The 22,741-nt window shown below is 39.7% G+C and overlaps 1 non-coding gene across 1 annotated transcript; it reads right to left on the bottom strand.

Moving 5' to 3' along the window:
* Positions 1-2,477: 2,477 nt before the first annotated feature.
* Positions 2,478-2,584, bottom strand: LOC117279334 (small nucleolar RNA R71). The gene has a single exon (XR_004509745.1). It is a non-coding gene; the product is annotated as a small nucleolar RNA R71 (small nucleolar RNA).
* Between the last annotated feature and the right edge of the window lie 20,157 nt (positions 2,585-22,741).

Raw genomic sequence — 22,741 nt, 5'->3', positions numbered from 1 at the left:
GAAAATGTTATTTCCTGGACTTTTGACACATCTAAGACCTAAGGAGGCTAAGGAGGAGGTGGAGAAGCAAAAGCACAAGGAATTCATCATTCAATCCTCACTCAAGACAAGAGTTTGGATCGTTCTATGTTTCTCTTTAACATATTTTTGATGAATTACTCTATATCTATGGATTAGTTCCCTTTAGGGTTTGATGGAGTTGGTATATTGATATTTGTTTGTGGATATTAACTCTAGCTTTTATGTATTGAATCATATTGGATGTTTTAATTGTTGCATCTATATTCACATGTTCATGAGAAAGTCATAACTTGTGATGTTTTTGCATTATCTTGTTGGTTACGTTCATTAGTACTCATTAGTAATCGAAAGAGGCTAGTTGAATTATTGATTAAACCTAGCTAGTAGGATAATCGAAAGAGGTTCTTCTAAAGACCAATCCATTACGAATTCTTGCCTATCTTCACCGAGCTTACATTGGTTCATATTGTGAGGTTGAGACTTAATCGAGAGAGGCGTTTTGGCTAAACGTTTGAGCTAATACTTAAGTGAATTCGAGATACTCACTTGAACATTAGAAGTAAATTAACTAGAGTTAAATCCCAAGAAATTATCTTTCACCTATCCAATCAATCCCTATTTTCTCCCATTGATATCTTCCTTGCTCAGTTTTGTTCGATTGTCATTCGTCAATTTATTTTAGATTCTTAGTTAATTTTAGTCTTTAATCACATAATTCTAAATTATTGATTATCTTGGATAGCAATCTAGCTACAAACTACGATAATACTGTTTAACTCTAATCCATGTGGATACGATATTATAATATACTATATTCGACTAGCGAGCATATTTAAGTGTGTGTTTTGCGCTCGTCAAATTTTGGCTTCATTGCCCGGGATTGGCAATCAATAGTGTTTGAAATAGTTTGTAGCGCTAATTCAGGAATTTTTCTTTTTCTTTTTATTTTTATTTTCTATCTTTACCCTTGGTGTTCTTTGACTGTGCGCAGGCTACAGGTTAGAATGGTGCATGACTCAATTTTGCATCTATATTCACATGTTCATGAGAGAGGCATAACTTGTGATGTTTTTGCATTATCCTGTTGGTTACAATCATTAGTTCTCCTTAGTAATAGAAAGAGGCTAGTTGAATCATTGATTAAACCTAGCTAGGAGGATAATCGAAAGAGGTTCTCCTAAAGACCAATCCATTATGAATTCTTGCCTATCTTCACCAAGCTTACACTGGTTCAAATTGTAAGGTTGAGACTTAATCGAGAGAGGCATTTCAGCTAAACGTTTGAACTAATAATTGAGTGAATTCGAGAGACTCACTTGAATATTAGAAGTGAATTAACTAGAGTTAAATCCCAAGCAATTATCTTTCACCTATCCAATCAATCCCTATTTTCTCCAATTGATATCTTCCTTGCTCACTTTCGTTCGATTGTCATTCGTTAATTAGTTTTAGATTCTTAGTTAATTTTAGTCTTTAATCACATAATTTTATCTTGGATAGAAATCTAGCTACAAACTACGATAATACTGTTTAACTCCAATCCTTGTGGATACAATAGTATATTATACTATATTCGACTAGCGAGCATATTTAAGTGTGTGTTTTGCGCTTGTCAAATTTTGGCTTTATTGCCGGGGATTGGCAATCAATAGTGTTTGAAATAGTTTGTAGCGCTAATTCAAGAATTCTTCTTTTTCTTTTTATTTTCTCTCTTTACCCTTGGTGTTCTTTGACTGTGCGCAAGCTACAGGTTAGATTGGTGCATGACTCGATTTTCTGGGAAGGAATTGCTACCATACGAACCAGAAATCAAAAAATAACAGCGATAGTTGAGGAAGAAAAGAAATCTCACTGAGAATATAGAGAGGGTTGGGCAATCCTCAACCAAAGAAAATATGGATGGAGATGATGATAATGTGGATTTGGCTGCAAGAGAGGCAGTCCAACAAAGAGAAAAAGATGCACGGGATACTGAGGAAGCAGCTATTAGAGACGTGCAACACATCTATGAAGAAGAGAGGGGTCACATACTTAATCAAAATCAACCCGTGGGTGTAGGCCAGTTCATAAACATAGCTCCCGGTACTGGGAGACCACTTGGTGATTACGCTAGACCAGTCTACAACCAAGGATTGTCAAGTATCATACCACCTCCACTTGCAGCAAAACATTTCTAATTAAAGCAAGGGTTGCTCCAGACTCTTCAAAATTGTTGTGTCTTCAGAAGAAAGATGAACAAAGATTCAAATAACCATCTAATGGACTTCGAGGAGATTATGAACACCTTTAAATACAATGGTGTTTCACAAGATGCAGTTTACTTAAGGAAATTCCCCTTCACACTTAAAGATGATGCGAAGTAGTGGCTTCGAAGCTTGTCCCAGGGATCAATTAGAACATGGGAGGAGATGACCAGAAAATTTCTTGATAAATATTTCTCCTCAGCTAAAACGGGCAAGTTTAGAAGAGAGATCCATAACTTCTGCCAGAAAGATAATGAAACTGTGTTTGAAGCTTGGGAGAGGTTTAAGGAGATAGTCAGAAAGTGTCAACATAGTGAAATTGAACTCTGGATGCAACTCCAGGATTTTTGGGATGGGTTGACATCGGCCTCACGTAGAACATTGAGCAATGCAGCTAGATTCCCGTTGATGAAAAAGACACCATAGGAGATAGTCACTATTCTTGATGAATTGTCTGAAGATGCAAATCAGTGGCCCTCTGAAAGTGCTGAAAGAAGAAGAGCAACTGGTGTTCACCAGGTTGATGTCAACATATCTGTGCAGGTACAACTTGATGCTATGGAGAAAGAGATAAGGAAGCTAACCTTAGCTTCAATACAAAGTGAGACTCACGCAGATTGTGGTATATGTGGAAGAGGACACCCTACTCGTGAGTGTCAAGCCTCAACTGAGAAAGTGAATGATGTGAGAAATTACAAATATAATGCAATGGGTAAGAGGCACCCCGGTTTTTCATGGAACTCATCTGGGGGTACTGCGAATGCGTGGCAACAGAATAATCCTAGACCTTAGGGATAAGGAGATCCAGTTTATCAAAATCAGTAGAGACAACAATTTCAGCCTCAACAGCCCATTCAATCTAGCTTAGAAGATCTTGTGAAGTCTTTCATTCAGAAAACTGATGAGAAGCTTGAAATTCATAGTGCAACTATAAGGGAACATGGAGAAGCTATTAAGGAAATAGGTATTGGTCTTCGAAATTTGGAGAGACAAGTGGGACAAATTGCAACAATATTATCTGAAAGGATCCCAGGTAACTCTGCCAGCTGATACAGAAAGAAACCCCAAAGAAACGGTGAATGTTGTAACTCTGAGAAGCGGGCAAGTGTTGAAAGAGCCCACCCTAGTCCAAAAAGCTGTGATACCTGAAAATAAAAGTAGGGAGCAGCTGAAAAATAAAGTTGATAAGAAGAAGAAAGGCAAGAAGGCAACAGAGCAAAAAAATAAAGAAGAGAGTTTGAGTAAGGAGGATCATGTAGAGAGCAAGCACATACCTACTTTACCTTTTACCCAAAAGCTGTATAGAGAGAAATTGGACAAACAATTTGCGAGATTTTTGAATATGCTAAAACAAGTTAATGTAAATTTGCCATTCACATAAGTGCTTTCCCAAATGCAAACTTATGCTAAATTCTTGAAGGAAATCCTTACAAAGAAGAGGAAGATAGAAGAGACATCAGTAGTAAAGCTCATAGAGCATTGCAGTGCAATCTTGCAAAACAAACTCCCACAAAAGGGTGGAAATCTAGAGAGTTTTACTATACCTTGCTCTTTAGGCTCTATTAAATTTGATAAGTCTTTATGGATTCTGGTGCCTTAATTAATATAATGCCTTTGTCTATTTACAGGAAGCTGGAGAGTGAGATTGGAGAGATAAGGTCGGTACCAATATCTTTGCAGTTGGCTGACTAAACAACTCTGATACCCGAGGGGATACTAGAAGATGTTTTAGTGCGGGTAGATAAGTTTGTTTTTTCCTGTAGACATTATAGCAGTGAATATGGAGGAGAACAAGGAGGTCCATTTCATCTTAGGAAGACCATTCTTAGCAACGGGCAGAGCAATCTTAGACATACACGAGAGAAGACTCATGCTTAGAGTGGCTGAGGAGACTGTGACTTTTGAGATGAATGTAGAAACGGGGGTGAAGAAGGAGAAGCCAGCTGCAAGTATTGAGTGGAAACTAAAGAGCTCAAAAGAGAAGGTTGCACCGAGTGAGAAAGATATGTGTGGGGTGTACCCCAAGAAGGCTGAGAAGAAGCTGTCTGCGTTGATGTGTGCACTATTTCGGGCGAGGGAAATGGAGCCCGACTTCGACTCAGACCTCGACTAAATATTCAGGGAAGTTTCCTTTACCTTATGCTTTGTAATTGTGTGTCATGGGAACACGCCACAACATGAAGTGTGGGGTGGGGGATAATTGTATGTTGTACGTATATGTGTTAGTTTTGATGTTTTAGTAGTTAGAGATAGAAAAATGAGAAAAACCATAAAAATTGAAAACTTTTCGATTTTTCCCGACTATGGATATCATTCGACAGGTTTCTTGAGGGATTAAAGTCTAAAGAAAAAGACAAAAAGATTTTCTTTTGTAGTTAGTGTAATAATTTCTCCTTGGTTTTTCTTTGTGTCGCGGTTCTTTTCCAAAGGTTTTGTTTGAACCGGGTGTAGTTAGTTTTTATTTTGTAGAGTAGTAGGAAACCTTGTGCTATGAGTTGAATTGAAAGCAATATCTCTTAGCTTGATTATGCTTGAGAATAGTGAGTGCTTTAGTTGTGAAGCTTAGGGTCAGTTTTTGACTCTTGTATAAGTACCTTAAATTGTATGATCTGAACTTTGCTTAACTGCTTTGACTAGAGTGTCTTGATGATCCAATCTTGAGTGAGTTATGTGCCATGTGTGTGTGAGGTTTTGAGTTATTCTGTGCATTGCATTCGATGTCTAGAACTTGCCCGTGTATTTGCAAAGGAAAATGGTAGTTTTATTCAGTCTCAGAAGTGATTTAGGAGTTTCTTTATTGAGCCAGATATATGCTTTTACCCACCTAATTGGTATGCATCTTAGTTAACCCCTTTGAGCTTGTGATCCTGTTTCTTTGGCAACCACATTACAAGCCTTACCCATTTGTTTTAATTGACAATTTAGTTGAACCATATACCTCTCGTGAGCACTTAAATTTGTTATGAACTTTGTAAAAGTTGAAGTGTGGGGTGGTTGGTTTGGCTTTTGAGTGGAACTAATAAAATAAGGAGAAAGGTGCAATGTATTGAAAAAGTAAGAGCCACCTGAATTGAAAAAGAAAGAAAAAAGAAAAAAAATGTTGTATTGTTGTGCACTTATTCTTTGACAGTGGTAACTCTTGATGTAATTGTGCTTAAATAAGTAGGGAGTTAATGCATATTGATGTGAAGGTGGAGTATGGTTTGACATAAGTGTGGGGTTTTGAATGTTAAAGTGTTTGTATTAAAAGTGCTTAGGGAGGTTTAGTCACTCTTATATCTAAATGTATCCTACCCGTCCCGCAGCCTACATTACAACCATTTAAAGTCCTACTTGATCCTTGACTGAATGAGCTCAATTAGTAGAGTAGTACACTACCGGCAAGCCTATGGTTCATCTTTTGTAGCATATGTATGTTGTTTCTGAGAGTGAGCGAATTTTTTCTATCTTGAGTTCCTAAGTGTTCTTAATTTCTATTGTGTGTGGAACTACTCTCTATTGTTGTGAGGGAACTTGATTCATGAAGGAAAGATAATGCTTGACCTCTATGTTAGAGTAAGTGAGCGGTTTATAAATAATGTGTGGTGCTTTTAAGTCAAATCTTGAGGTGAAGATGTTACACTAGTGTGCTTAATCTATTTTAAATATTCTTGGTGTGTTGAGTTATGAGAGTTGTTTTAAAAAAAAGGTCGTGTCTATGTGAAGTGTAGTTTGATCGCTCGAGGATGAGCAACGGTTTAAGGGTGGGTTGTTGATGGTAGGCTATAATCTCGAATTTTAGTCGCTTATTGCACTCTAATTAACTGCACTTTACTTGTGTTTGAGCTTTAATTGATAGTGTTTTGCACTTATTGTGTGTTTTATGCCTTGTAGGAGTGATTCCAAGCTATGTAGATGTTATGGAATGAATTCGAGCTATTTGGAGCTTTGAAGTCTGAGTAAAAGCCCAAGGGATTAAGCCGGGATTGTGTTCGGGGGTCGAGGACCAAGTCTGGATGTAAAAATCAAGGCAAAATCCGTACTCTGAGAAATTTGCATTAATGCGACACACTATGCAACGCAACGTGCGATGCGCTAGTGCAAATCTCTTCTTCCTGTCAGAACTAGCTCTATGAAGTTTCCCACTAACGCCCTGCATGGTGTGTCGCCCCACGCGGCGCTCCAGTGCGAAATTTATAGAGTAATTGTCCTAATTCGCGTAGGAGAAGGTGATTTCGTCTGGGCCCGACCCTACTTGGTATGACTACATGGGAAAATATTATTTCCTGGACTTTTGACACATCTAAGACCTAAGGAGGCTAAGGAGGAGGTGGAGAAGCAAAAGCACAAGGAATTCATCATTCAATCCTCACTCAAGACAAGAGCTTGGATCGTTCTATGTTTCTCTTTAACATATTTTTGATGAATTACTCCATATCTATGTATTAGTTCCCTTTAGGGTTTGATGGAGTATAACAACGATTCCACAAGAGTGCAATTCGATGATAAGAGAGATAGCATGAATCAATGACCCCAAGTAAGAATATGTCAACAATGAAAGGGATAACAAAACTTCAAATAAGGTTAAGCAATTACGGAAGAAATAATAATAATTTTAATTAAGATTAAGCCATTGCGGAAGAAATAATAATAACTCCAATTAAGGTTAAGCAACTACGGGAAAGACAACAAGGCAGTAAAGAAGCAACAACTTCAAGGTACATAAGAGCTTAATTGGCAACAAGGGTAGAACATGAATCAATCAATTTAAAATAAGACACGTAAGGGTGAACTTAGTAAATGGAGGATTTAACATGCTAAAACAACTTCACATCTAATGAACATAAGAACCTAAGAGCCCTAAACGATCAAATTTCCAATAATCAGCCCGAGTAATACTCGTCACCTCGCGTACACAGCCTTCACATGATACAATTAGCACAAATGACTCAAATTCTAAGAGGTAGTTCCCCCACACAAAGTTAGGCAAGATACTTACCTCAAAAAGCTAGACCGTTAATCCAAAATGACCTTCTTGATGGTAGGCTATAATCTCAAATTTTAGTCGCTTATTGCACTCTAATTAACTTCAGTTTACTTGTGTTTGAGCTTTAGTTGATAGTGTTTTGCACTTATTGTGTGTTTTATGCCTTGTAGGAGTGATTCCAAGCTATGTAGATGTTATGGAATGAATTCGAGCTATTTGGAGATTTGATGTCTGAGTAAAACCCCAAGGGATTAAGCTGGTATCGTATTCGGGGGTCGAGGACTAAGTCTGGATGTAAATATCGAAGCAAAATCCGTACTCTGAGAAATTTCCACTAATGCGATACACTATGTGACACATTGTGCGATGCGCTAGTGCAAATCTCTGCTGCATGTCAGAACTAGCTCTCTAAAGTTTCCCACTAAAGCCCCGCATGGCGCGTCGCCCCATGCGGCGCGCCTGTGCAAAATATATAGAGTAATTGTCCTAATTCGCGTAGGAGAAGGTGATTTCGTCTGGGCTCGACGCTACTTGGTATAAATACATGGGAAAATGTTATTTCCTGGACTTTTGACACATCTAAGACCTAAGGAGGCTAAGGAGGAGGTAGAGAAGCAAAAGCACAAGGAATTCATCATTCAATCCTCACTCAAGACAAGAGTTTGGATTGTTCTATGTTTCTCTTTAACATATTTTTGATGAATTACTCTATATCTATGGATTAGTTCCCTTTAGGGTTTGATGGAGTTGGTGTATTGATATTTGTTTGTGGATATTAACTCTACCATTTATGTATTGAATCATATTGGATATTTTAATTGTAGCATCTATATTCACATGTTCATGAGAGAAGCATAACTTGTGATGTTTTTGCATTATCTTGTTGGTTACGTTCATTAGTACTCCTTAGTAATTGAAAGAGGCTAGTTGAATCATTGATTAAACCTAGCTAGGAGGATAATCGAAAGAGGTTCTCCTAAAGACCAATCCATTATGAATTCTTGCCTATCTTCACCGAGCTTACATTGGTTCATATTGTGAGATTGAGACTTAATCAAGAGAGGCGTTTTGGCTAAACGTTTGAACTAATAATTGAGTGAATTCGAGAGACTCACTTGAACATTAGAAGTGAATTAACTAGAGTTAAATCCCAAAAAATTATCTTTCACCTATCCAATAGATCCCTATTTTCTCCCATTGATATCTTCCTTGCTCACTTTTGTTCGATTGTCATTCGTCAATTAGTTTTAGATTCTTAGTTAATTTTAGTCTTTAATCACATAATTCTAAATTATTGATTATCTTGGATAGAAATCTAGCTACAAACTACGATAATACTGTTTAACTCTAATCAATGTGGATACGATATTATATTATACTATATTCGACTAGCGAGCATATTTAAGTGTGTGTTTTGCGCTCGTCACTTCTCGAGTGACATAACCTATGGATGGCTCAAATCTAGCCAAAATAACTTCAAATCATAAATAAAACTCATAGGAAATAATTCTAAATAATAAAGCTTCGGTCTTTAATTAAAACTAAAAAGTAGTTGCCGAGTGGTATAGTTGCCTTAAAAAAAAACTAAAAAGTTAACCTAAAACGTCAACCCCGGGCCCGCACCTTAGAACCCGATACAATTTATAAAATCCAACCACCCATTCCGATACGAGTTCAACCATATCAAAATTATCAAATTCTGATATCAAATCACCATTCAAATCCCCATTTTACATTTTTGAAATGTTTTACAAAATTCTCATTTTCTTCCATTCAATTCACTAATTTGATGATAAAAACCAAAACTAAAATCATTAAATAAAATCAAATCCAGGTAAATATCACTTACCCCAAACAACCACGTGAAGAACCCCTCAAAAATCGCCCAAATCCGAAGTCTACAAATCAAAATATGATAAAAATGGTGAAACCCCCGTTTTTAGAAACCTCTCCAGGCAAGTCGCATTTGACACCTGAGATTTATAAATTGCATTTGACACCTGAGACTTATAAATTACATTTGACACTTGAGACTTATAAATCGTATTTCACACTTACGATTTGCCTATGTTCCCTCAACTACCAGAAAAATAGTAGTCTTTCCCGACAAGAAAATGGGCATAACTCTCATACGATCTCGGAATGCGACGATTCTTGTTGCTATGGTTCTGTAATTACGATATGGATCTGATGGTTCAACCGATCACAAATCAAAGGTTTTTTTCACAATGGTGTACCCTTTATGCCAAAAGAAACAATTCTAAAACATCAAATAAGAACGCGGCACAATCCAAACCCATCTGAAACTCACCCGAGCCCCATGGGACCCCAACCAAGTATACTAACAAGTTCCAAAATATGATGCAAACTTGATCGAAGCCTCAAATTGCCTCTAACAACACTAGAATCACGAATCGTGCAACGATTCAAGCCTAAGAAATTTATGAACTTCTGAATTCCAAAACTAATGCCGATTTATACCAAACCAACTCCGATTGACTTCAAATTTTGCGCACAAGTGATAAATGACAGTTTGGACCTATTCCAGCTTCCGAAACCAGGATCGGACCCCGACATCAATAAAGTCAAATCCTGGTCAACTTTCCAAAATCTTTCATGTTTTCAACTTTCGCCAATTCATGCCGAAACGACCTACAGACCTCCAAATCAACATCGAGACACGTTCCTAAGATCAAAATCACCATACATAGTTATTAGAACCATCAAAATGCCATTTCAGAGTCGTCTACATAAAAGTCAAACTTCAGTCAACTCTTACCGCTTAAGCTTCTAAAATAAGAATCCTTCTTCCAAATCAATCCCGAATCATCCGAAATCTGAACTTGACCACGCACGCACGTCATAACACATATTATGAAGCTTCTCGAGACCTTAAAGCACCGAACAAAACGCTAATTCTCAAAATGACCGGTCGGGTCGTTATAGCCTAAAATTTTGTCGGACCATCAAAAACGTCTTAAGGAATAATAGTCACTGCCTCACCATTACCGTTACATGTTATTTGGCATTTAAGAGCCATAAAACTGGAACTCTGCCCGATTCCTGGATTTTTGTGTGCTATAGCCCACGCCTTTTGCATGGCCCGGGTGACCGGATCGCCTCAAATTTTGCTGGACCATCAAAAACGACTTAAGGAACAATAGTCACCGCCTCGCCATGACAGTTACTTATTTTTTGGTGTTTTAAGGCCATAAAACCAGAATTCTACCCTGGGATCTCCCTTTTCGCTTCTGTGCCTCACCTTCCGCACCCACGATTCTGCACTTGTGGTCAATCCCTCCGTAGGTGCGATGACACCAGCAGGCCTGGGACTTCAGCAAAGAGGCTAAGTCCAAAGTTGATCCGAATTCAATCCGAATCGCACCCTCCCCCCCCCCCCCCCCCGTCCGAATATACCAACAATCCCAAAACACATAACGGACCTACTCAAGGACAAAAATCACATAAAATAACATTGATTCTACTAATCGTAATCCAAATTCAAGCCTACGAACTATGAACTTCTGAATTCTGAAACCAATACTGATTCATACCAAAACAACTCCGATTGACTTCAAACTTTGCACACAAGTCATAAATGACATTATGGACCTATTCCAACTTTCAGAATCAGGATCCGACGCCAATATCAATCAAGTCCCGATCAAACTTCCAATCTTCCAACTTTCTAACTTTCGCCAATTCGCGCCGAAATGACCTACGAGCCTCCAAATCCACATCCACACACGCTCCTAAGTCTAAAATCACCATACAGAGCTATTAAAACCATCAAAACTCTATTCTGGAGTCGTCTACACAAAAGTCAAACTATGATCAACTCTATCAACTTAAACCTCCAACTTAGAGATTATGTGTCCCATTTCACTCCGAAACTCTCCCAAACCCAAAACCAAACACCCTTGGCAAATCACATAACTATAATACAACATAGATGAGGCAATAAATAGGGGATCATGTCTCAAATACGCAAAATAAATGGCCGGATCGTTACAGCCATCTTCTATGGTCCCACAAAATTTTAGGTCAATCAGAATTTGTCAAAAATATTCACCAAAATCAGCATGTACTAATACACACGAAAAATAAATATAGTCACAAATTTGTATTGTATAACCCTAAAATACCATAAAATGAACCCGAAAGTCAAGGAGAAGCGATAAGTATTGGTCACTGGGCCATTTCTTATGAACCTACAAAATTGCAGGCCAATCGGAGTCCGTCAAATCTTTTTTACAGAATCAGCATGTACTAATACATAGGAAAAAGTGGATTAAGTCATAAATTTGTGTTGAATGGCCCTGAAATACCATAAAATGAACCCAAAATTCATAGCGAAACAATTATTAATATTCACTAGGTCATTTTCGAAGGACCTATAAAATTTCAGGCCAATAGTAAAAAATATTCTACAGAATCAGCATATACTAATACACATGAAAAGTGGATATAATCAAAACTTTATGTTGCATAATCCTGAAACACCATAAAATGAAACTGAAAGTTATGGCAAAGCAATTAGTGTTGATCACTAGGCCGTTTTCTATGGTCTTACAAAATTTCAAGCCAACCGATGTCCATCAAATTGTTTTACAGAGTCGGCATGTACTAATATACACGAAAAAGTGAATATAATAAAAAATATGTGTTGTATCACCCGAAACGCCATGAAATGAAGCCGAAAGTCATGACGAAGCAATTGGTTTTGGTCATTAGGTTGTTTCCTATGGACATACGAAATTTCAGGCAAATCGGAGTCTGTCAAAAAATATTTCTACAAAATCAACATGTACTATACATACGAAAAAGTAAATATAATCATAAATTTGTATTGCATGATCGTGAAACACCATAAAATGAACCTGAAAGTCATGGCGAAGCAATTAGTATTGGTCACTAGGCTATTTCCAATGGACCTACGAAATTTCAGGAAAATCAGAATGCGTCAAAACAATTCTTCAGAATTTGTATGTACTGTGACATACAAAAAATGGATATAATCACAAATTTATATTGCATGACCCTGAAACACCATAAAATGAACTCGAAAGTCATGACTTAGCAATTAGTATTGGTCTAGGCTATTTCCTATAGACCTATAAAATTTCAGACCAATTGGAATTCGTCAAAAATTCTACAGAATCAGCATATACTAGACACATAAAAAATAGATATAATCATAAATTTGTGTTGCATGACCTCAAAATACCAAAACATAAATCTGAAAGTCATTGTGAAGCGATAAATATCGGGTAAGGGCTCAAACTACCTCAAAGGGAAGGTGTTAGGCACTCTTCGAGGTCCAAAACTGTAGGTTCCGGCCGAAATTTATGCTATGTGGATTATTGTATTATAATTAAGCTAGGTGATCATATAAGTGAAGAAAAATGTGGAATTTAAAGGTTCAATTATAATATAAGCAAGTCTAAAGAAAATAACATAAGAATTAAACTATATAAATAAAAGTCTCAAAGGTTACAAGGATACAACTGTGTTGGTCTATATTTGATGACTAAGTGTGAACAACAAGCATATAAAGGGAGGGGGGTCCTATGTTTTTTAGCCTAAAAGATCACCCCGTGCAACATAAATAATACTTCGCAACTCCCTTAGGGTAGGAGGTTGCTCATATTATTCAGCGGGCATAGACTATCATCTCCTGCTACCTGATTACTATGTTAAAATATTTTACTTAGAGTGCTCTAATTCAATTTTAGACCGTTTCCTATGCGTGCACTACCCGTCCCATGCCTATGATCCAGGAGGATTTGGACCTACTATTGGGTGGTTCTAGACTTTACATAGGATGCTCAAAATGATAAAACTAGGCGCATATTCAAATCATATAGGAATTCACATAAAGAGAACAAATGGTTAAGTTTGCCTCCACACATAAGCATGAAATTCACGCAGACAGATTTAGGCAGTAGACAGTTAAGGCGCGTTAGAGTCGTTGAATCCTATAGGCATGGTTTCTATATGATTTTGATTTCCAGCATTGGACGGGCAGTACTACAGCCTTAAATTAACAAACTTGTAGCTTATAAGCATTACAAACCCTATAGGCATGATATCTAATTGTGGCACAATAAGGCGGACAAAAAGCTTTGAGAGCCCAAAATTAGCGGCGTTGATTTTGTAAAAGGTTTCTTATGTGAGTGACAATATCCAATAGGAAGGAATTCTAACAATTGACAATTAGACTTGATTTTAAAACACTTTATACCTATAGGCATATCATTTAAGTGAGGCAGTATAAAAGTTACAGAAAACAACTGATTAATTATTTTGAAACCCTATAGTCATGGTATCTAGATGAGTATTATCGAAGGCGTGCATTATTATATCCTATAGGCATTCTGTCTAATGGTTAAGCAAGGCATTTACTTCCTATAAACATGTTGTCTAAAGCATTCAGTAGTAGATATGGAAACAGGTGTAGCAATTACTTAAGCTAACATGCTTTAGATAATGTACCAGTATTAGACAAGTTAAGTGAAGTGTGCGTGATTTCAATAGACATGATTTCTATTAGTATGTAGAATCAAAGCACGTCAAAACAAATATCAAACAAGGAAATTAAACCCTATAGGCATGTTTTCTACCCATTCGTGTGAGCATTAGAATACCCCAGCCTCCCCTTTTTACTAATTTCCCCATTTTTTATTATTACAAGTCATTACAGGCCCAAATGAGATAATACAAACTTGAATATGTCAAAATACAGACTGAAAAAATATAAGCCCAATAAAGTAATTACAGGCCTATTGCAAACGTAACCTAGGGATATCCTCAGGCCTTTTCGGACAAACAATAAGCCCAAGCCACAAGCTTACAAGACAACTAGAGCACACCTGAATCCAGTTCTGAGGTCCAACAACACACATGGGCCAATCCCAGGCCCAATGAATATCTTACTTATCCAAAGGGATGCCAGATTATACAAGTGACGAAATACTCATAGAACAATTTAAACACTTAGTTCCTAAAGTTGTAGCCATCAATAGCTCTAGCCAAGACGCATAAACAGGATTATGCAAAATTGAAAGGCACACAAGACACATATAAAGCAAGTTCATGTTATGTTTTCCAGGACAAACAGCTTTACAACGACAGGATTAAACACTGTAAGATAGCAAAACATTCCAAGTAGAATTTTAAAGTGAAGCATGATCCATACCGACTAGAAAGAGACTTTAGATACAAGAGTCTTACTTATGAAAATCTAATAGAATCACCGCTAAAGAGGATAGCAATTTTCTCATGAAAATCTCTAACATGGACCTAATATGATCATAAACAGTATAACAAACAACATTAGCATGAAGAACCTAACATGCTGGGTATTAGTCATAACACAAAGGTTCTAAATCTAAAAACAACAGTGTAAGAACTCATAGCAGATGAGAATGAGCCAATTTCCAGGTTAACATGGCAAACATACATCACATGAGGAGGGCCATGAATTAATCTAGTTGACTAAACATATGAAGAATAGGCTAAATATGTTTTGGAACTTACCGTAGGAGTCTTAAACAATCAGTGAGCACATAATGATAACATAACATTAAAGTTCACAAATAGCAGAGAAACAAGTTTGCATGGGAATTGAAACAGTATTGGCATATGGAATTCACATGATCACATATTGATTTCAAGAAAGTAGCAGGTTGTACATGAAAGACTTAGCAGGAAGAAGTATATTCGAACAAGTTCTGGGCATGAATTAGTTTCACGGGAGTTTTAGCAAGTCATAAAGATGGGCAAGCAACAAATATAGGAAACTAATGTATACATAAACATAGTAGACTAAACATGTTTAAGATGATCAGAAGTCACATATAATGAGCAGATATAAAAGTTTGGATTTAGGCAGGTTTGGGTGCTAGAAAATACAGGACTACAGACTAACTTCAAGGCATATAAGACTGCAAACAAAGACAAAACCAAAATCATATTGGTTCACAAAAAAAAAATCAAACAACATGGATATACAGAGAATAAACACAAGTAAAAGAGGATAGAATTGCAAGAGTCAAGGTACTCACCAGTCGCAAATTAACGAGCAAGTAAAGGAAAATTCAAATGCCAAGTGTAGTTCAGTCAGCAGTAGTAGAGAAAGAATAGCAGGACTCCCAAAATCCAGTGCGTCAGAGTTCCCAAGGGTTTCAAGTGAAACCCGGGCAGTGCTCACACTGAGAAAAAAGCAACAATCGAATTCCGATGACCTTGGATTTCAGTTGGCCAAGGTCTCAAAATTTAGAATTGTAGAACGAGTGAGAGTGAAAGAGTAATAGCAGTGGTTAAGGTCTGTCCTTGGGGAGTTGGGGATGGGTTTATATAGTAGCAAAATTAAACACACAAACAAGTAAAACAATCAATTAAACACAAAAGGGAAGAAATAGCATGCGAAATCGATTCAGAATCAATTTAGGAGAAATCAGGCAAGCCCTAGTTCAAGACGGAGAACAAAAATATAGTAAAAGATCTCACTGAATCGGACCCATATGTGTTACGACCCAAATTTCCCTCTGTAGGATGTCGTGACGGTACCTATTCTCTAAGACTAGGTAAGCCTAACAATTATGCGGAATAACTGAATATAAAGGTAAAACTCAACCTCAACATCTGAAATAAATAAGAACTGCGATTCAAAATATTTACAACTCCCAAAACCCGGTAGAAACAAGTCACACGCTCTAAAGATAAAATGCTAAGTGTCTCTATACAACAACGTCTAATGAAAATAAAGAAAGAATAATCATAAAGACAGAGGGGAACTCCGAGGTCTACAAATGCTGGCAGATGTACCTTGAAGTCTCCACGTACGGCTAGCTCACCGGTACCTGGTCTGGTAACCAGTACCTGGATTTGCACAAAAAGATGTGCAGAAGTGTAGTATGAGTACACCACAACGGTACCTAGTAAGTGCCAAGCCTAACCTCGGTAGAGTAGTGACGAGGTCAGGCCAGGCCCCTACTGGAATAAAAGGGAAACAAGGCAGAGGATATAATAATATAATGAAATGACTGAGGATTGAAACAATGAGAAATTACAGAAAAGTAACAACACAGCAAATAGAGGTATACAACAGGGGCGCTCCCGAGGTACCGCCTCATAGTCCCAAACGTAAATACATAACAGGGGAGCTCCCGAGGTACCGCTTCATATTCCCAAAAGTAAATATGCAACAGGGGCGCTCTCGAGGTACTGCCTCGTAGTCCCAAAAGTAAAGACACAACAGGGGAGCTCCCGAGGTACCGCCTCATAGTCCCAAAAGTAAATACACAACTCATAACCTATGAAACAACGAATTTACAGTAAGGAATCCTACTGTTAAAGGCTAAATACAAAATCAAGGAAGCAGGTAATTCAACAAAGCATGTTGCACAAATTGCAAGTAAGAGTTAAGACACGTAAACATGCGACATAAGGCTAAACATTATGACTACACATAGGGGTGTTCATGGTTCGGTTTGGGTCGGTTTTTCCCTAAAATGAAACCAAATCAAATAAGTCGGTTTTTCAAATATTGGAACCAAACCAAACCAATTAAGTCGGTTTTTTATCGATTCAATTTTCGTCGGTTTTTGTCCGTTTTTTATCGTGATGGCACCTATCGTGGAACTGGGCAAGCCAACATTCTCAATATGCTTTCAATATATAACAGAAGTAATGTAAAGAAATTAAACTAACTTAAGGTTTACATAATAACGGGGTAAAAACCCAAAATACCAGTGCAGAATAATAGCCCGACATCGGGGTGTCACTAAGTCATGAGCATCTAACAACCAATCTAGAAACAGAATCTACTACAGTTTGTGCCAAATGCCAATACAACAGAGAAAAGATAATAAGAAAGGAGAAACAAGGACTGCGGACGCCGACAGCTACCTCGTAAATCTCTGATAATCAGCTCGTGCACGAACTCAGCGACCGTTAGAACCATACACACCTGGATCTGCACATGAAGTGCAGAATGTAGCATGAGTACAACCAACTCAGCAAGTAACAGAATTAAATAAGGAACTGAGAAGCAGTGACGAGCTATAAAAAAATACAGATCATTTCAAAAGTTTTCAGTAAAGGGTGAACATGCTTTCAAATCTGGTGGTATAGGTCAAATCAGTTCGAGCTCAAGTAAAACAGATATGAATCTTCCAGAAATTTCACAACAATAACAGATAATAACTAAGTGCAACAATAAATAAAAACAAGTACAGCCTCTCAAGGAAGTAGTCACTCAACTCATCTCAACAGCTCATACTCTCGGCTCTCAGCCCTCAATACACACTCAATAGGTACCTGCGCTCACTTGGGATGTGCAGACTCCGAAGGGGCTCCTTTCATCCCAAGTGCTATATCGCTGCAGTGCGCCGCCCGATCCAATCATATAAGTAGCCACAAGGCTCGTTGCATTGTGCAACCTGATCCACAATCCATAAATAGCCATAAGGCTCATTGCGGCGTGCAACCCAATCCATATAACCTCACATAGCTCATGGCTCGGCACTCAGGCCCTATCTTAGTCACTAACCTCTCCAGCCCCTCGGGCTCACAGAATATTATAATCAGCCCAAACAGAGAATACAACAAGTATCAACAAGAAATGAGATGGAACAGAGATATAACACACAAGTATATCATAGGGACTAAGCAATTATCAGTCAATTCAACAAGTATACGACTGCTATGGGTCCCAACAGTGATATCATATGGCTTAATCATGGTTTCTAACATAAAAGGTAGTCAATTGCTCAAAGACAAGGAAAACAAGTAACAACAATGGCTATTCGACTTTACAATCTCACGGGACGGACCAAGCCACAATCCCTCACGGTGCACGCTCACGCGCCGGTCACCTAGCATGTGTGTCACCTCCAAACACTCACATCATACCAATTCTCGAGGTTTCATACACTAAAAATCATATTTAAGACTGTTACTTACCTCAACCGTGCAGAAATCCTACTCCGAAATTCCCTTGCCCCTCGAATCAATCTCCAAACGTCCCGAATCTAGCCACAAGTAGTACGATATAATTAATGTAGGCTAACAGAATCAATTCCATAAGATAAACATGAAATTATAAGTCAAAATCTGAAATAGGCTCAAACCAGTCCCCAGGCCCACGTCTCAAAATCTGACAAAAGTCACAAAATATGAACACTCATCCACTCACGAGTCCAACCATACAAGAATTACTCGAATCCAACCTCAAATCACCTTCCATAGTCGTTTATCCTTGAACGAGCGTAGAGACATACCTGAAGTGGTGAAAAGATGAGGATAACGGCTGCGCATATCCTGCTCGGTCTCCCAAGTCACCTCCTCGACCGGCTGACCCCTCCACTGAACCTTCACAGAAGCAACATTCTTCGACCTCAGCTTTCGAACCTGCCTATCTCAGATCAACACCGGCTCCTCAACATAATATAAATCCTTGTCCAACTAGACTAAGCTGAAATCCAAAATGTGGAATACTGGATGAACTCCTGCTAGACTGGGAGGCAAGACAAGATCATAAGCAACCTCCCCAACACGTCGCAATACATCAAATGGACCGATAAACCTCGGGCTCAGCTTTCCCTTCTTTCCAAACCTCATAAGACCCTTCATGCGTGACACCCCGAGTAAGACCCGCTCTCCAACCATGAATGCAACATCGAGGACCTTTCGATCTGCATAACTCTTTTGTCTGGACTGGGTTATGTGTAGTCTATCCTGAATCACCCTAACCTTCTCCAGAGCATCCTGAACCAAGTATGTACCCAATAATCTAGCCTCGCCCGGCTCGAACCAACCCACTGGAGACCTACACCGCCTACCATACAGAGCCTCATACGGTGCCATCTGGATGCTCGAATGGTAACTGTTATTGTAAGCAAACTCCGCTAGAGGCAAGAACTGATCCCACGAACCCCTAAACTCCATCACAAACACACGAAGCATATCCTCTCATATCTGAATAGTGCGCCTGGACTGTCCGTCCGTCTGAGGGTGAAATGTTGTGCTCAACTCCACTCAAGTACTGAACTCATGATGTACGACCCTCCTGAACCGTGATGTAAACTGCGTACCCCGGTCAGAAATGAAAGATATCGATACACCATGAAGCCTGACGATCTCACGGATATACACTCGAGCCAGCTGCTCGGAAGAATAGGTAGTCATTATATGAATGAAATGAGATGACTTGGTCAGCCGGTCCATAATCACCCAAACTGCATCAAACTTCAGCTGAGTCCTGGAAGCCCAACAACAAAATCCATAGTGATCCGCACCCATTTCCACTCCAGAATCTCTAACCTCTGAAACAACCCACCTGGTCGCTGATGCTCATACTTCACCTGCTTGCAATTTAGGCACTGAGCTACATACTCCACTATGTCCTTCTTCATTCTCCTCCACCAGTAATGATGTCACAAATCCTGATACATCTTCGCGACACCCGGATGAATAGAATACTACAAACTGTGAGCCTCCTGGAGAACCAACTCACGCAAACCATGTACATTGGGCACACATAGCCTGCCTTGTATCCTTAATGCGACATCATCTCCAATAGTGACCTCTTTAGCATCACCGTGTTGTACCGTGTCCTTAAGGATAAGTATATGGGGGTCTTCATACTGACGATCCCTGATACGATCATAAAGAGAAGACCGAGAGACCACAAAAGCCAATACTCGACTCGGCTCAGAAACATCCAATCTATAAAACTGGCTATCTAAGACCTAAACATCCAATGCCAGTGGCCTCTCCACTGCTGGAAGATATGCTAAGTTCCCCAAACTCTCCGCCCGACGACTCAAGGCATCGGCCACCACATTGGACTTCCCGGGATGGTACAAAATGGTGATATCATAGTCCTTAAGAAGCTCCAACCACCTTCACTGACGCAAGTTAAGATCCTTCTATTTGAACAAATGCTGCAAACTCCGATGATCAGTGTAAATCTCACAATGGACACCGTACAAGTAGTGCTGCCAAATCTTCAAGGCTTGAACAATAGCTGCTAACTCAAGGTCGTGGATAGGATAGTTCTTCTTATGGGGCTTCAACTGGCACGAGGCATAAGCAATTACTCTACCCCCTGCATCAGAACACACCCAATGCCGATCTGCGAGGCATCACAATACACTGTGTAAGAACCAGAAACTGATAGTAGGACTAGAACTGGAGCCATGGTCAAAGCAGTCTTGAGCTTCTGAAAGCTCTCCTCGCACTCCTCCGACCACCTAAATGGGGTACCCTTTTGGGTCAATTTGGTCAAGGGCGAGGCAATAGATGAGAAACCCTCCACAAAATGATGGTAATAGCCCGCCAAACCAAGAAAGATCCTAATCTTCGTGGCTGAGGACGGTCTGGGCCAACTCTGCACCATATCTATATTCTTCAGGTCCACCTGAATACCCTCACTGGACACCAGGTGCCCCAAGAACACTACTGAACTGAGCCAAAACTCACACTTGGAGAACTTTGCATAAAGCTTCTCCTCCCTCAATCGCTGTAACACAGTCCTCAGATGTTGACCATGCTCCTCCTAGCTACGAGAGTACACCAGGATGTCATCAATGAATACAATGATGAACGAGTCCAAATAAGGCTGAAACACATTATTCATCAGATACATAAATGTTGTTAGGGCGTTGGTCAGCCCAAAAGACATCACAAGGAACTCATAATGGCCATATCGAGCCTTGAAAGCTGTCGTAAGAATTTCCGAGTCTCGAATCTTCAGCTGGTGATACCCTGACCTCAAATCAATCCTAGAGAACACCATCGCTCCATGAAGTTGGTCAAACAAATCATCAATACGCGGCAAATGATACTTGTTCTTGATTGTGACCTTGTTCAACTGTCTGTAATCAATGCACATTCTCATAGTACCATCCTTTTTCTTCACAAATAGAATTGGTGCACCCCAAGGTGACATGCTAGGCCGAATAAACCCCTTATCAAGGAGTTCCTGAAGCTGCTCCTTCAACTCAGCCGGTGCCATACGGTACGGTGGAATAGAAATGGGCTGAGTGCCCGGCACCAAATCAATACCAAAATCAATATCCCTGTCGGGCGGCATGCCCGGCAAGTCTGCAGGAAACACATCCGGGAAATCTAGCACCACCGAAATAGAATCAATAGCAGGGGCCTCTACATTAACATCCCTCACAAAGGCCAGATAAGATAGACAACCTTTCTCAACCATCCGCTGAGCTTTCAAGTATGAAATCACTCTACTGGGAACATAGTCTATGGAGCCGCTCCACTCAACCCTCGGCAACCCCAACATCGCCAATGTCACGGTCTTAGCGTGACAATCTAGAACAGCATGACACGGAGATAGCCAATCCATACCCAAAATCACGTCAAAATCGACCATACTAAGCAACAAGAGATCTACTCTGGTCTCCAGACTCCCAATAGTCACCACACATGAATGATATACACGGTCCACAATGATATTATTTCCCACTAGAGTGGATACATGAACATATGAAACTAGAGACTCACGGGGCATATCCAGAAAATGAGCGAAATACGATGATACATACGAATAAGTGGAACCAGGGTCAAATAATACAGTGGCATCTCTATGGCAAACTAAGACAATATCTGTAATCACAGCATCCGAAGCAATGGCATCTGGTCTGGCATGGAGAGCATAGAAACGGGCCTGGCCACCCCCTGATCGGCCTCCCCCTCTCGGGCGACCCCTAGCTGACTGAGCCCCACCTTGAGCTGGCTGAGCGGGTGGTAAAGAAACTAGTGCTGATGTCATAGACTGGCTCCTCTACTGAGTCGGACCTCCGTAAGGCGGGGACAATGTCTCCTGATGTGGAAAAACTCTACACACTCATAGCAACTCCTCGGTGCTGGTGCTGGGGACTGAAGGGAGCCCCTAGCATCGAGATAACTGGCAGAAGGACCTAGCATAGACGAACTCTAACCCGATGGAGCACGGGACAAACTCTGAGCTGGGAGGGCACTGAGAGATGAATGGCCTTGCTGATAACTGTGTGAACCATGGCCAGATGATGCACCATGGTGAATTGGGTGAGCTGTTTGAGCATGTCTGAAAGGACGACTCCTACCGTGGTGGAACTGCCCCCCAAAAGGAACACCGCTAAATCCACCCTGCCCACGAGGCCTCTTGGCCTCTCTGTCAACCCTCTCCTGACTGCGAACCATCTCCATCTGACGCGCAATGTCGACAACCTCATCAAAAGTAGCACCAGACACTCTCTCTCTGGTCATAAGCAATCGCAGCTGAAAAGTGGGCCATCTATAAACCTCTTGATCCTATCCCTGTCTGTGGGAACAAACCAGATAGCATTACGGGCCAACTCCAAGAATCACATCTCATACTACGTCACAAACATATCACCCTAACAAAGCTGCTCAAACTGTCTGCGCAGCTCCTCTCTGCGGGACTGAGGCACGAACTTCTCCAGAAATAGACTAGAGAACTGCTGCCATGTAAAGGTTGCTG

This window comes from Nicotiana tomentosiformis, chromosome 6 (assembly GCF_000390325.3).
Source record: "Nicotiana tomentosiformis chromosome 6, ASM39032v3, whole genome shotgun sequence".
Taxonomy (NCBI): Eukaryota; Viridiplantae; Streptophyta; class Magnoliopsida; order Solanales; family Solanaceae; genus Nicotiana; species Nicotiana tomentosiformis.
This window is presented reverse-complemented; position numbering and strand designations above follow the sequence as displayed.